Genomic DNA, 16692 nt, shown 5'->3' with positions numbered 1-16692 from the left:
ATTTATCCTGTGAACTGTCCCTCTCTCACCCTCTCTGTCCATCATATTCTCGTGAACTCAGCCCGGTTTCCGACACCGACACATTGCCGGTGTGGGGGGATTTATCCTGTGAACTGTCCCTCTCTCACCCTCTCTGTCCATTATATTCCCGTGAACTCAGCCCGGTGTCCGACACCGACACATTGCCGGTGTGGGGGGATTTATCCTGTGAACTGTCCCTCTCTCACCCTCTCTGTCCATTATATTCCCGTGAACTCAGCCCGGTGTCCGACACCAACACATTGCCCGTGTGGGGGGTTTATCCTGTGAACTGTCACTCTCTCACTCTGTCTGTCCATTATATTCCCGTGAACTCAGTCCGGTGTCCGACACCGACACATTGCCGGTGTGGGGGGTTTATCCTGTGAACTGTCACTCTCTCACTCTCTCTGTCCATTATATTCCCGTGAACTCAGCCCGGTGTCCGACACCGACACATTGCCGGTGTGGGGGGATTTATCCTGTGAACTGTCCATCTCTCACCCTCTCTGTCCATTATATTCCCGTGAACTCAGCCCGGTGTCCGACACCGACACATTGCCGGTGTGGGGGGATTTATCCTGTGAACTGTCTCTCTCTCACCCTCTACCCTTCTCCTCTGCCCCCCCCCAAACATCTCTCAGTCTCATTCCACTGACCCTTCTATTTGTTTCCTTGTTTCTCGCTGCAGCATAATTTGCATCAGAGAACTGACAACGGAGTTGACCCACCCCTTCAGAGTGAAAATTTCTTTGCTGCATCCTGCTGCCCTGTGTCTATCAGGAAGTACACAGACTAAGAACAGATTTATGGACAAGAGAGTCTGCAGATTCTGGAAATTCAGACCCCCCCCCCCCACACACACACACACACACACACACACACACACACACACAGACCCACACACCAGGTCAGGCAGCGTCAATGGAGGGGAATAAACAGTCAATGTTTTGGGCTGAGACCCTTCATCAGGAGTGGGAAGGAAGGGGAAGGAAGCCAGAATAAGAAGGTGGGGGTGTGTGAGTGGGGGAGAGGGGGGAGTACAAGCAGGCAGGTGATGGGTGAGACCAGGTGAGGGGGAACGAAGAGAGAAGCTGGGAGCTGATACGTTGAAGAGGTGAAGGGTCTGAAGAAGAAGGAATCTGATGGAGGAGAGTCAATCCCTACATGTACGGCCTCACCGGCTGGCCATGAGAGGCAATCAGCCAGGGCATTACTTTTCCCCTTGAAATGTTGCATATCAGTTGTGAACTCTGATCTGTCGGCCAGCTGGCGTTACTGCCTTGCCTGACAAGGATCTGATATTTTGGCCATCATGTGCATGAGGGGTTTGTGGTCAATGAATGCTGTGAAATAGCAACCGTCCAGAAGAACAGAAAAATGGTGGACAGCCAGATCACCCACATCAAACTCATCAGCGGAAAAGACATCTTCCAGCTTCAACATTTTCTCTATCGACCTCTTCTTCCAACCTCTGGCTACCAGGGAGTCCCCAAAGTTCAATGACTCGGCAGTCATCTTTCCTCTTTTCAGAGACAGTTTCTCCCCGGCTTGTCTCACAGGGACATGAGACATTACCGTCACCGGGAAGAGGTGCGCCATTGGCGTCCCCCACCTGAGGGTGATCTCCCGCTCCGAAGTGTTCCAGACACTCACTGTCATCCTGTTCACCTGAACAACCTGGGGCTTCTGCACTTTGGGCCTCACCAGTACCCCAGCAGGTAAGCCTGACTCCTCTTCGTGGTCTTCCAGAGCATCTACCAAGAGGGCCTCAGCCTCAGGCATTCCTGGAAAGTTGTTGTTTCCCATCACTGTTGCTACTTCCCCTGGCCGTAACATGAATGGTTTTGGCTGAGTGAACCACACAGGCCCTCGTTTATGCTCATCATCCAGCCCAGTGCGGCCACGTACTTCCTCAAAAGCAGCTTGGAGCGCAGGGTGAGTGGACAATGTTTTCAGAAAGCTCTCTCCAACTTTCTCCTTGCAGATTCCCACCAGCCTCCTCACAAAAGGAGTATTCGTCCCCACGAGAATTGAAGCTTCGTCCCTCTCGACCTGGTCCAGACAAACCAGCACTAATGTATCAAGGACCTCAGCTGCTCCCACATCTGCCTCCAAAAACTCCAGCTTCAATGACAAGTAGCCATCGTACAGATAGTCATCCGTACTGAGACCCCTGACCTCTAGCGCACTGAGTGGTGTCAATGGTAAATGTGTCAAATACCGGTTGTAAAACAAATGGTACAGCAGAGTAACCTGAGACCCGGTGTCAAGTATGGCTCTAGCATAAATACCCTCTGTCCGTAGCGATACACTGGAGATTGGCCCCACTAAGCCTTCAGGATTAGGGTTTTTTACCTTGGGAGGTTCCTAGATATATTGCTGGGAACGTGTTCCCCCCAAGATGCCAGGCCATTCCCTCACTGGGTCTCTCTGCTTAGGTACCCGGGGGTTCCAATCATTCACACTCCCGCCTGAAGTGTCCCTCTTCACCACAGTTATAACAGACAATACCGGCCGCTCCCCTTCTCGCGGGACCCCGGCCACTAGCAGCCCTCTGCATGTTCCGTCCCCTTAGGGGGTCTGTCTCCCTATCAGCTCTATCACACGCGGGGGGGGGGGTGCGGCGGTGTACTCACTGATAACAACCGGGACATCTCAGTCCTAAACTCTGCCGCCAGCTCCTTCACCACCTCCCCAGGGTGGGCTGTCAGTGATCACCTCAGCCAAGGGGACCACTACTGAGGACTGTACCCTGCGGACAGAGGCCTCACACGTCTCCATCACAGCCGGCCCCACCAAACTTTCAACCAGTTGCTGTCTTTTTCATCGTCAGGGCACTGCCTCTCATACTCCTCTTCACCTTTAGGGGTGGGTTCGTTCCTCAGAACAGGCTGAGCCGATGATAGCTGGCACCTTTAACCTGGGCATTTTGTCATTTATTCGCCAGGGAGGTGAGGGCCACTACCAACTCAGAATGCTCAGCCCTCGCTAGAGGACTCATTGGACCTTCTACATCAGACCACTCCTTCCCCTCGCTCCACAGAAACGAGACAAACTTGTCTTCAAAGTCGCTGTCCCCAGCTACGGAAAACTCGGCTTCTGATTCCACACACTCGCCTTCACTCCCCTCCTCCCGGGAAGTAGGGACAGCCTATGGCCCCCCTCTCCCGGGCCTCAATAGTACCAGGCAGTTCTACTGCCGTTACGTCAGTGCTGGTCTGGACTGGACCAAGTCTGATTCCACACACTCGCCTTCACTCCTCTCCTCCCGGGAAGTAGGGACAGCCTATGGCCCCCTCCCCCGGGCCTCAATAGTACCAGGCAGTTCTACTGCTGTTACGTCAGTGCTGGTCTGGACTGGACCAAGTCTGATTCCACACACTCGCCTTCACTCCCCACCTCCCGGGAAGTAGGGACAGCCTATGGCCCCCTCTCCCCTGGGCCCCAATAGTACCAGGCAATTGAACTGCCGTTACGTCAGTGCTGGTCTGGATTAGAACAATGTGTTTTCCTGCCATTTTATCAAACCTCGTCTCCATCCCTGCAGCATCCATAACCACGTATCATAATCACTTTACCGGACTGTAGCTTCACCCAGACAAACACACAACCCACTGGATCAATGCTCGGGGCAATCACACAGCATCCAATGAAACTGATCCCGGACGATACCCCCACAATGAAACACCCCGGTATCCATGGCTGCACAAGTCCAGGGAAGACAAGCTCCGGCCCCACCAAACCCATGAGATTGCGGCGTGTTTGATCCCACCCCAAACCTCGGTATGTGTGGATGCTGTGTCATTTGCTACCCTGTTACAAATTAATGCCACAACGTAACAGACCACACTGCATACGATTAAAGGAATTATACTCATGAATCTTAACTGAAGGGTTAGTGAAGAACAACAAAAAGAAAAGGGCCCATTCTAATTAAACAGTCCAATGTGCACAAGTTGGAGCTCATCACGAACTTCTCTGTCACTCACGCTCTGGGCCCTCGGTTCACGAGAAAGCTCACACCACCTTCCCAATGTCGCTCCAATCCATCTCGCTCGATAGAGAGAGAGTGCAGAGGAGGTTTACAAGGATTGGAGGGCGTACCTTATGAGAATAGGTTGAGTGTACTTGGCCTTTTTTCCTTGGAGCGACTGAGGATGAGAAGTGGGCGGGTAGAGCTGTATAAGATGATGAGGGGAATTGGTCGTGAGGATAGCCAGAGGCTTTTTCCCAGGGCTGAAATGGCTAATCTGAGGGGGTGTAGTTTTAAGGTGCTTGGAAGTAGGTACTGAGGGATGTCAGGGTTAAGTTTTTCCACACAGAGAGTGGTGAGTGCATGGAATGGGCTGCCGGCGATGGTGGTGGAGGCGGCTACAATAGGGTCTTTTAAGAGCCTCTCAGATAGGTACATGGAGCTTAGAAAAATACAGGGCTATGCGCGAGGGAAATCCTAGGCAGTCTCTACAGTAGGTTACATGGTTGGCACAACATTATGGGCTGAAGGGCCTGTAATATGCTGTAAATTTCTATGTTCTATGTTCAAACAAACAGGTCTCTCACAGATCGTATGCTATAACCGGTTCTCCACAGCATCTTCTCTCTTCATCTCCTCTCGAACAAAAGCCCAAGACCAACCTTATTGTCCCTCACCAAGAAAACCTCCCGTTGATTGGATGGCACAAATTCCACATCACCCCTCATCTTCAACAATAACCCAAACAGGCTGAAAGCAGAACAGCAGCTCTTACAGAGCTCTAACAGTAAAGATGTGAACCAGGGCATTACAGTAGGAAAGATGGGGAAATTTAGACAGATTTCAGAGGAGATTTACCAGGATGCTTCCTGGATTAGAAAGCATTTCTTCTGCGGAAAGTTTGAGTGAGCTAGGGGTTTTCTCTCTGGAGTGAAGGAGGACGAGAGGTAACTTGCTAAAGTGAATAAGATGAGAAGAGGCACAGATCGAGTGGATAGCCAAAGGCACTTTTCCCAGTGCAGAAATGGACAATACATGGGGGCAAAATTGTAAGGTGTTGTTGGAAAATATAAGGGGGAAAGGCAAGTTTTTGTTTACACAGAGTGGTCGGTGCATGGAACACCCTGCCAGGGTGGTGGTAGAGGCAAATACATTATGTTATAATTATGTGGTTTTTGTCAGTTTTTTTAGTCTTGATTTGTCTGTGATATCATTCTGGAGGAACAAATTGTATCATTTCTTAATGCATGCATTACTAAATGACAATAAAAGAGGACTGCGTGTCCTCATAAGCTAATCTAAAAAAAAATTAGGGACAGTTAAGAAACTCAAAGTTAGACACATGGGTGATAGAACAGTGCAGGACTTGTAGGAGGGAAGGGTTAGATTGATCCTGGAGTAAGTTAAAGGGTTGGCAGATGGAGGGCTGAAGGGGCTGTACTTTGCTGTACTGTTCTATATTCCATATTCTTGTACGTGATGTAAAAATTGGTGGAGTTGTGGACAACAAAGATGTCCATCAGAGTATCCACCAGGATATGGATAATCTTGGGAATAAAAGGGGTATCGTATGAGGAGCATTTAATGGCTCTGGTCTCTCACTGGCTGGAGTTTAGAAGAATGAGGGGGGATCTAATCGAAACCAATCGAATATTGAAAGACCTAAATCGAGTGGAAATGGGGAGGATGTTTCTTATAGTCGGGGGTCTAGGACCAGAGGCCACAACCTCAGAACAGATAGATGTCCCTTTGGAACAGATACGAGAAGGATTTTGTTTACTGTATCCAGAGGGTGGTGAATCTGGGGAATTTATTGCTGCAGACGCCTGTGGAGAACAAGTCATTTGGTTTACTTAAAGTGGAGGTTGATAGTCTTGATAGGGAGAAGGCAGGAGAATGGGGATGAGAAGGATAATAAATCAGACATGATGGAATGGGAGAGCAGAATTGATGGGTCAAATGGCCTTCTGGTAACCTCAGACTACCCTCACTATCACCATTACCATCACTGTAATCTGTGCAGGTTGGTCTCCTTTATCAGCAAGTTATCTGGCAACATGGGCATGAATGTTGTATCTTTATTGTATTAATTTTAATAACTGATCAGTGTAGAAGTAAAACAGTGGTACATCCTCCAGTAACACAATATCATTGGATGCATAAGAAATACAGAAATAATCGGAGCCACATTACAGGAACACTAATGTGTCTTTCATTACTTGGATTAAAGCCATTATTACATTGAATTGAGAAATAATTCAAATCGGTAACTAACAGAAGCGTAACTTGTTTGTTAATAAGCTACAGAGATAACAGAAGAACAACCAGATACATGCTAATGCAGATATTTTACCAACATTTAGATTTCCTCGTGCCCCAGTCCACCCCTCACACACATCACCACTGTCCATCATCCTGTGATACGTTGGAAGACCACAATCTGACACCTTCCTCCTCACTTCCCTCCCTCATTGTCGTGTTTACTGTTGGACAGGACGTGCTTGCAGGGGAGCTGTTCCATCAGCATCTGACGCACCTGTGGACAGGGGTGTCAATGGTGAAGAGACACAGTTAGACCGCACTGTGTGGGGATCAGGACAGCAGAGGACCCCTCCCCACATCACCAACAGAATCCATCACTTACCACCAGGAGATTCCCTTCTCCTTCACACCAAGAACTGCATTCCGTAAACACCAGGAAAACTCCATTCCTTCCAAATCAGACAATTCCCATTCGTCTAAAATAACCATCCCCCCTCACCCCCACCCACAGGAATCATTTCCCCCACACCAGGGGAACCCTCTTCCTCACAAACATACAAATCGGTTTGTCTGGGCAGTGTGGGAAATCGCCCCCACCCGCTCCCCCAACACGTCGAGTGGAATCCCGTTCACTCCCTCCCCAGCAGCCAGACCAGACGAGGGGAGCAGATTAATAAAAAGCTGTTTCTGGTTGACTCAGTTGCCACAACAAAAGGCATAAAAGTTCAACGTTCAAAGTAAATTTATTCTCAAAGTAGGTATATGTCACCGTATACAACCCTGAGATTCATCTTCTTGATGCAATTCAGAGTAAAACAGCAAACTACAATCGAATTAATGAAAAACTACATACAGACAATGAATTGCAAATGACAATCTGCAAATAAACAATGTAAATAAATAATACTGAGACACGAGTTGTGAAGAGTCCTTGAAAATGAGTCCATACGTTGTGGAATCAGTTCAGTGTTGAGGTGAGTGAAGTTATCCACACTGGTTCAGGACTCTGATGGTTGGAGGGTAATAACTGTTCCTGAACCTGGTGGTGTGTGACCTACACTCTGGTACCTCCTTTCCGATGGCAGCAGTGAGGAGAGGTAAGGGTCAGGCGGTGCAGCCACAGTGAAGTGGGCCAGTGTAGTGCCATGAGGGGCTGAGTGAGTGGCCCAGGTGTTGGGAGTGAGGGCAGATCTTTAGATCAGCATCAGTGAGGAGGGACAGGTCAGGTTTTATTTTTGCCGCTGACCCTCAGTACCTGACGTGGTGGAGGCAAAGTGGTCGTCAGGGCAGTGGAGTGCTCCTCCTGCACGGTCTTCCTGATGACTACAATGGCAAGAGGTGCACCCAGCTGCAGCTCCTGACAGACCAGGTGAAGGAAATGGAGATACTCGGCATCATCCGGGAAGCTGAGAACACCAGATGTGAGACGCTCACTGACCTGATCACACACACGGTGCAGGTTTCCGTGACCACTGGGAAAAGTAAAGGGAGACAGCAGTCAGTGCAGGGTTCCCCCGTGGCCATTCCCCTCACTGACAGATACACCTCTATGGATACTGTCGAGAGATGTTCCTGCAGGGACTGGCAGCAGCATTCGGGTCTCTGTCACTGTGAAAGGCTCTGAGGCTCAGAGGGAAAGATTGCAGTCAGACAGGACTGGAGTGACGGGAGACTCAGTGGTGAAGAGGGGAGCAGGCAGGAGATTCTGTGACCAGAGGAGAGATGCCGGAATGGTGTGTTGTCTCCTAGGTGTCAGGGTCAAGGATGTCTCTGAGCAGCTGAGGAATATTCTTGAAGGGTCAGACAACCATTAGCATTCATTTCGAATGGACTAGATTATTAAATCAAGGAAGTAACGCTGAGGCTTTGTAAGGGGATGGTCAGACAACACTTGGGAGTATTGTGAGCAGTTTGGGTCCCTTATCTCAGAAAGGAAGTGCTGGGATTGGAAAAGGTCCAGAGGAAGTTTACGAGGACGATCTCAGGAATGGAAGGGTTAACGTACAAGGAACTTCTGATATTTCTGGGCTTGTACTCTCTGGAGTTTAAAAGAATGAGGGAGGTTCTCATTCAAACCTATCGAATATTGAAAAGCCGAGATATAGTAGATGTAGAGAGGATATTTCCTATAGTGGGGAAGTCTAAGACCGGAAAGCATAACCTCAGATACAAGGACGTCCCTTTTGAACAGAGAGGAGGAGCAATGTCTTTAGCCAGAGGGTGGTGAACCTGTGTAATTCATTGACACAGACGGCTGTGGAGGCTGGATCATTGGGTACATTTAAAGCAGTGATTGATAGGCTCTTGATTCGTAAGGTCATCACAGACTGCAGGGAGACGGTGGGAGAATGGGGTTGAGAGAGAGAATAAATCAGCCATGAGCAGACTCGATGGGCTGAATGGCTATTTCTGTTCCTATGTCTTACGGTGTTAGGCAAACAACCAGAGGTCATTGTACAAGCTGTTACCAATGACATACAGTTTGTGGAAGGAGAGATGAGATCCTGTGGAATGAGAATAGGGTGTTGGGTAAAGAGGAGGATCTCAAGGGCAATGATCTCTGGTTTACTCTGCCAGTGAGACAGAAATAGAAAGATACGTCAGATAAATTTGTGGCTCTGCAGCCTGTAGACTTGGTAGGGATTCAGGTTCCTGGATCTCTCCTCGGGCAGAGGGAAACTGTAAAAGAGAACGGGTTGTACTTGGACCAGAGAGAAACCAATATCCTTGCAGGGAAACTGACACAGGAGGTTTAAACTAGACTGGTGGGGTGGGTCTCTGAATAGGAGCTGGTCATGGGGTAAATGCCCAGAAATGGAAAAGCCTGTGAAAAGTGGTGGAGACAGCCTGGTCCATCACAGGAAAAGTCTTCCCATCTTCGAGCACATCGACAGGAAGCACTGCCACAAGAAAGCAGCATCCACCATCGAGGAACCCCACAATCCAGGCCAGGCCTTTTCTCACTTCTACCACCGGTAAGGAGTTACAGGCTGTGCTCTCTTGTCTTACACTCCCCACGATAGGAAACATCCTCTCCACATCCACTCTCTCTAGGCTTTTCAACATTTTATGATTCAATGAGATTCTCCGCTCATTCTTCTGTACTCCAGCAAGTACAGGTCCAGAGACATCAAACACGCCTCGAAGTGTTAACCCTTTCATTCCTGTTATCAATCTTGTGAACCTCTTCTGGGTTGTCTCCAACGGCAGCAGACCGTTTCCTAGATAAGGGGCCCAGAACTGTTTACAATACTCTAAGTGCAGTCTGATCAATGTCTCAGCATTACATCCTTGCTTTTGCATTCTTGTCCCCTTGAAATGAATTCTAACATTACATTTGCCTTCCTTACCACCGACTCAACTTGCAAGTGAACCTTTGGGGAATCCTGCATGAGGTCATTGATTTTTCAATTTCCTCCCCATTTAATAAATAGCCCATGCTTTTATTACTTCTGCCAATCTGCACGTCCGTGCCCTTCCCGACATTACATCCCATCGGTAACTTCTTTGCTCATTCACCTGATCTGTTCAACTCGTTCTGCAACAAAGAGGGCTCTGATAGGCTGAGGCTCTGCTCGGTGATAGAACGCAAAAAAAATCATATCTACAATTAAGAAACATTAAAAAATTAGTAGAAATACTGGAGTCATGATGAAGTCTGCTGGAGAGAGACATTCATACACATGCTGCCCTCCATAATTCAAAGAGATTGAAGGATAAGGTTGCAGGGTGACAAAACGTGACAAGAGCACTTGGAACTAAAAACTAATCCCTGCTGGGAGAAAACAGCACTTGTTCTTTCCGCACTGCTCTCCGGCAGTTTACGGACTAAGTCCAGCCGGAACATAACTCACAAGTGCTCTTGAAAGTCAGGTATTAACCCTACCTACCAACAACCAAGCATTGCCATCCTGGTCCCCTTCATGACAGCTTGTGAAGAAGCATGTGACTTCCCTCCCAGAGATGATAGGTGTTTGTGCACTCGACTCTTCAAGGCTTGGACCCCACCATCGCAGATGTTTCCAACCACAGCATCTGGAAGGATGTTCCAAATTCTGATAGCACAGTGAAGGAAGCTTCTATCCAGAGTGTAGGTTCTCGCATCAGGCATAGAAACAGCATGAGCAGGCATAGATAAACTTGATCGTGTGGTGCGCTGTCTCTCATAAGATGAAGGCAGCATGGCGCGAAGGTCTGCAGGGCTGTGGCTGGTGTGCATTTTGTATAGCACAGTAGCCACAGCAACCTGTCGTCTGTGGTGTAAGCTACTGATGGCTAGCTTCTCACGAGCTGTGGCTTCACCTACACTTATAATCCCGAGAGCCTTTCTTTGAATGGAATCAAGCTGGCTGAGGACACTCTGTGAAGCATTCATCCATGATAAGCAGGCATACTCCATGATACTTTGTACCTGGGCTTTGTAAACCGTGGCTCTGCCCTCTTTGTCTAGTTTGGATGCTACTTTCTGCAGTGCTCCAAGCATTTGTCCAGCCTTGTTTGAAATAGTGGAAAGGTGTTTATCCCACACCAACTTGCTGTCAATATTAACACCAAGGATTACTAGCTCCTTCTCTAAATCCAGCTTGCAGTTCCCAAAATACAGGTCGGGGTTAGATGGATTCCTCTTCCTGGACATCACCATCGCCTTGCACTTAGTAGGCTCAAAGGTGACACTCCAGTCGTCTGCCCAGGCTTTCATCCTGTCAAGATCCCTATTCAGGCCTGCTGCCACTGTATTACCCTCTCCTGCTCCAAATGGTGCAAATAGTGTGGAGTCATCAGCGTACAGGTATAGCTCGTTACTGCATGCATCAACCAAGTCGTCAATAAAGAAGGAAAACAGAAAAAGTATTGAACCCTGTGGTACAGATGCATTGATGGTTGAAGAATCAGATTGTGCCCCCAATGATTCTGCCTCTACCACCACCCCTGGCAGAGTATTTAATGCACCCACCATTCTCTGTGCAAATAAACTTACCTCTGACATCCTCCTATACTTTCCTCCTATCACCATTTCTGCCCTGAGAAAAGGTCTCTGATTGAATCGATATCCCTTATCATCTTGTACACCTGTAGAAAGTCACCTCTCTTCCTCCTTCACTCCAGAGAGGAAAGCCCCAGCTCGCTCAAACTACACTCAGATGACATGCTCTCCAGTCCAGGCAGAACCCTGGTACATCTTCTCCACATCCTCTCGAAAGCTTCCACAACCTTCCTGCAATGAGGTGACCAGAACTGAACGAGGCAGGGTGAGTCACTAAATTGACAATCACGGAGTAGTATGGCTCCAGTGAGCATAATTATATTAGTTTTAAGATAGTGTTGAAAACATCGGCGGGAGGAGAGAGAGCAGCGCGCCGCGTGTGCGCAGCCCTCCGGTGAAAAATGATATTGTATCCGTTAAATAGGGGTCGTGGACAATTCTGATTTGATGGAGACGGACGTGAAAACACAGAGGAACATCTGGAGAAATTTCTGAAATGCTCATTCGCTGCTGTCATTACTGCACGGTCGGGAATCTTCTGGAGGGAAGGCCTCAAAATCCCTGGTTTTGCCTGCTATTGGTGACCGAGATTGAGGTCGAATCACTCGGACAGAGATGGCGCTCGGTACTCGGTGTCGGAGAGCTGATTCGGAGGCTCGACGTTTTCGGATTACTCAGAGACAGATTGTGGTCAGGCATGGCAGGGAGAGTTTTTCTTCCTTCTCCCGTCTGTGTGAGATGTGGGACATTTGAGAGACTTTGAACTTTACTGTGCTCATGGACTTCTTCATCAAGTTATAGTGTTGTTGCATTGTTGTAACTATATGTTATAATTATGTGGTTTTGTCAGTTTTTTCAGTCTGGTCTGTCCTGTGTTTTGTGATATCACACCGGAGGAAATATTGCATCATTTCTTAATGCATGCATTACTAAATGACAATAAAAGAGGACTGCGTGTCTTTATAATCTAATCTAAAAAAGAAAAGGGTGAGACTGTTTGAAGGGAAAGGAATGAACGGCAAGAGTAAGTTGTCGAGAGTCCAGGTGTAACATGTTCCCGTCAGGATGAAGGATAAACCTGGAACATGCAGGGAAATCCTGACTGATGGTGGATATTGGGCATAGGAGATCAAGGAAGACTGAGATAGATGTAGCAGTTAGAACTGAAGGAGTAAAAGAGAGGCAAGTGAGAAAGTAGGTCCCCGTATAGATCAACAGAGCCGCCTACATCTTGACCCACGGGAAATAGTTTGGATTATGAAGGAATATATAAAGAAAATCATGGCTGCCCTTAAGGAAAATCTTGCCTGACAAATCCATTGGAATTCCTTGAAGAAATAACAAGCCGGACAGTTAAAGGAGGGTTGGTTGATCTTGTGCACTTGGATTTTCAGAAGGCCTTTAACAAGGTGCCGCATGTGAAGCTACAAGCCCATGGTATTACAGGGAAAATTCTGGCATGGGTAAAGTATTGGCTGACTGGCAGGAGGCAAAGAGTGGAAATAAAGGGAGTCTTTTCTGCTTGGCTGCCGTTGACTAGTGGTGTTCCACAGGGGTCTGTGTTGGGACTATTGTTTCTATGTTATATGTCAATGACTTGGATGACGAAATTGATGGCTTTGTGGCCAAGTTTTTTCGACAATATGAAGATAGGTGGAGGGGCAAGTAGTTTTGAGTAAGTAGAGAGGCCAGAGAAGGACTTTGATTCGGAGAATGGGCACAGAAGAGGCAGATGGAATATAGTGTCCAGAACTGTATGGTCATGCACTCTGGTAGAAGAAATAAAACAATAGACTATTTTCATGGAGTGAAAATTCAAACATCTGAGGTGCAAAGGGACATGGGAGTCCTCGTGCAGGATTCCTTAAAGGTTAATCAGCAGAATACGTTGGTGGCGAGGAAGGCAAATGTGATGTTAGCATTCATTTCAAGAGGATTAAATTACAAAAGCAAGTATACACCCGTCCTGGCACAAACCCCCCACCACCCACCCTCACATCAACTAGCGGAATCATGTTCCCTTATGTACAAAATGGGATGTAAACTTTCTTTCAAAACTGGGGAAGCCCTTCACTTACCACCAGCGGAAAACTTTCCCCTCAACTATGGGAACCTCTTCAGCTCAAATGATGTTATCAATCAAGTAACGACCACTCCTGAACAGTTGATGCGACACTGGAACTGGTGCTGAGTAGATATGGTCAGTTCGTTGTAAATGCGCTGGGCCCCCACCACCCAAAACATGCTCTCTTCTCGCTGCTGCCATCAGGAAGAAGGTACAGAATCCTCAAGACTCACACCGCCAGGTTCAGGTACAGTTATTACCCCTCAAACATCAGGCTCATGAACCAAAGGGGATAACTTCACTCAACTTCACGTCATTGAAATGTTCCCACAACCAATGGACAAGAGAAAATCTGCAGTTGCTGGAAATCCGCGCAATATACACAAAATGCTAGAGGAACTCAGCAGGCCAGGCAGCATCTATGGAAAAAAGTACAGTTGACGTTTCGTCCACAACCAATGGACTTACTTTCAAGGACTCTTCTTGTCATGTTCATGATATTTATTGCTTATTTATTTATTTATTATTTCTTCTTTTTACATTTGCACAGTTCATTGTCTTTTGCACTGTGGTTGGACAACCCAGTTGGGCAGTCTTTCATTGATTCTGTTATGGTTATTTATCTACAGACTTACCGAGTATGCCCACAGGAAAATGAATCTCAGGGTCTGACAAAGGTGTACAGTACTTTGATCATAAACTTACTTCAAACTTTGAGCAAGGATAAATGGGGAAGGGTAAACTTTGTAAATGTGGAGCGGTGACAGGGAGTTGGGGGAGAATAATCCCACGAGTGAAAGGCTTAATTTATGAGGAGTGTTTGAGGTCTCTGGGCTGGAGTTCAGAAGATGGTGGCAAGGTGGATAAATCTCACTGATACTACCGGATATTGAAGGCCTGGATGGGGCAGATGTGTGAAGGGTTTTGATGTGAGTGAGGGACTCCCAGATCCAAGGGCACACCTCTCAGTAGAGGGACGTCTCTTTGAAATTGAGATGAGGAGGGATTTCTTGAGCCGAAGGCTGGTGAGTTTGTGGAATTTTTTGCCACAGTTGGTGGTGGAGGCCAAGTCACTTGGTGTATTTATGACAGAGATCGATAGCTTCTTCATCAATAAGAGGGTTAGGGTTAAGGAGAGAAAGCGTGAGAAAGGGGTTGAGAAAAAAAATCAGTGGGGAGACGTGATGTGCTCAAAGGCCTAATTCTGCTCTTATCTCTTCTTACGTTGGGTGGTGATGGAAAACAGAGGGTTGCTGGTGACTCAGGTGTTACAGTTTCTGGTTTGGGTCATTCACCGTTTATCGGGAAGGGATAGTCACTGCTCATTGAACAGGAATAACCAAAGCCAAATGAACCACAGTCTTCACCCTGGGAATAAATGTGGACGACATTTCTCACCTGACGGAGGTAGGTCTCTTGCTCCTGGGAGTTTCTCAGGTTGTTCTGCCCAAGGATCAACACTTGGGCACTGTTGATCATCTTCTCACACTCGTCCTTTGACGGGAGCCCCTTCACTGGAAGATTGAGAAAAGTCTTCAGTCAGACCTTTGCCGGAGCAGGTCCAGACGCAGCAAACCCCCAGTGTGAAGGGTGGTGGTGGGGGTGAGGCCGGTGAAACAGGCTGATCTACTCCAGAGGATGCAACATCATGACATCTGCACAAACCTCGGGTGAGGGAGAGGGGGTAGGGGATGAAGTGGAGTGGGGAGGAGCTGGGGTAAGCTGACTTTGACGGTGGGTGGACAGGGATGTAGACTGTCCGGGTCTAATGCTGAGTATCAGTGACCCTCGGAGATGAGATGTACAGACGGTCAGAGAGGGAAGGTGGAGTGGAGCGAGGTAGGTGTGGAATGAGGAGCTATACACACCAGTACACAAAGGTGGGTCTGAGAGATTTACACAAACTATGTGAAGGGTTTAAAGAGGCCTCTCCCAATGCTGTCACTGTATTTGCTCCTGAATACCAAATTGGACTGAAGACACCCCCACCCTCCCCACAATCAAACAAAACCTGATACCTGAGCATGTCTCTCCCTCTGGGCCAGAGGACGGCTTCTGGCTGGTCCCTTTGGAATTCGGTGGATCTGGAAAATAAAAATAAGAAATCAAAAGCGGTTGGTAGAGTGCAAATGTCAAATTCAGATGTCAAACTGGGACAGGAGGTGGGGGAGAGGGGTTAACTCAATCACCCTGACACACTCAGTCTCCCTCCATTCGGATGTCAGACTGGGACAGGAGGTGGGGGAGAGAGAGGGGTTAACTCAATCACCCTGACGCACTCAGTCTCCCTCCATTCGGATGTCAGACTGGGACAGGAGGTGGGGGAGAGAGAGGGGTTATCTCAATCACCCTGACACACTCAGTCTCCCTCCATTCGGATGTCAGACTGGGACAGGAGGTGGGGGAGAGAGAGGGGTTATCTCAATCACCCTGACACACTCAGTCTCCATCCATTCGGATGTCAGACTGGGACAGGAGGTGGGGGAGAGAGAGGGGTTAACTCAATGACCCTGACACACTCAGTCTCCCTCCATTCGGATGTCAGACTGGGACAGGAGGTGGGGGAGAGGGGTTAACTCAATGACCCTGACACACTCAGTCTCCCTGCATTGACTCTCCCTCCTGAACATCAGTCACTGTCCTTAGCCCGAGTCAGAATGAAGTTTAGGGCTCGAACAGGAAGAGGAACACTCCCTTCGACAATCTCCTCCACTGACACCAGCTCAGGTGGAGGACAAACCCAGCCCAGGTTCTCCAGTCATTGCTCCCTGGGTTCCCACGAGTTGAAACCTCTAACTCCACAGTCCGCCTGGGCCATTCACACCTCCGTCTTCAGTCAACCCTCTTCTTTCATCTCACACCCCATCCCTCACTCTTTACCACCAATCCCTCCTATCCGAGACACCGAAATCTCTCCACTCAAATCTCTCTCACCCCACAGATAAAACTCTCACCATTCACTCCATCTTTCTTCTGTTAGACACTCCATCACTCCCTCTCCCAGACACCACCACACTGTCTCCTCAGTCTCCGTCTGCTATTCCCCCAGTACATCCCACTTTCCTTTATTACTCTGTCACACAACTGGGGTCCACCATCCCTCCACCTTCCCTCTCCATCCTGTCACAGTTCCTGCCTCTCCTCTCTCATTCCTCACCAGTCTCTTCTCTCTGATCTGTCAGTCTTCCTCTCTGACCTCTGTCAGAACATCCCTTTGACAGTTACTTCATCACTCTCTGCTCAATGATCCCTCCTCACTCTGTCCACAAGCCACAGTTCCTCACACCACCACCCCCCCACCTACAGTCCATCAAATCCAACCCCAACCCTGACGAAGGGTCTCAGCCTTGAAACGTCGACTGTTTACTCTTTCCCATAGATGCTGCC

At 48.2% G+C, this 16692-nt stretch overlaps 1 long non-coding RNA gene across 1 annotated transcript; it reads right to left on the bottom strand.

Moving 5' to 3' along the window:
- Positions 1-6076: 6076 nt before the first annotated feature.
- Positions 6077-15392, bottom strand: LOC134339987 (uncharacterized). Its single transcript, XR_010016471.1, has 3 exons — positions 15324-15392; positions 14704-14819; positions 6077-6530 (listed from the first exon to the last, which is right to left on the bottom strand). It is a non-coding gene; the product is annotated as an uncharacterized LOC134339987 (long non-coding RNA).
- Positions 15393-16692: the final 1300 nt, after the last annotated feature.

This window comes from Mobula hypostoma, chromosome 31 (assembly GCF_963921235.1).
Source record: "Mobula hypostoma chromosome 31, sMobHyp1.1, whole genome shotgun sequence".
Taxonomy (NCBI): Eukaryota; Metazoa; Chordata; class Chondrichthyes; order Myliobatiformes; family Myliobatidae; genus Mobula; species Mobula hypostoma.
The sequence above is the reverse complement of the archived record's forward strand: the minus strand, read 5'-3'. Positions and strand labels throughout refer to the sequence as shown.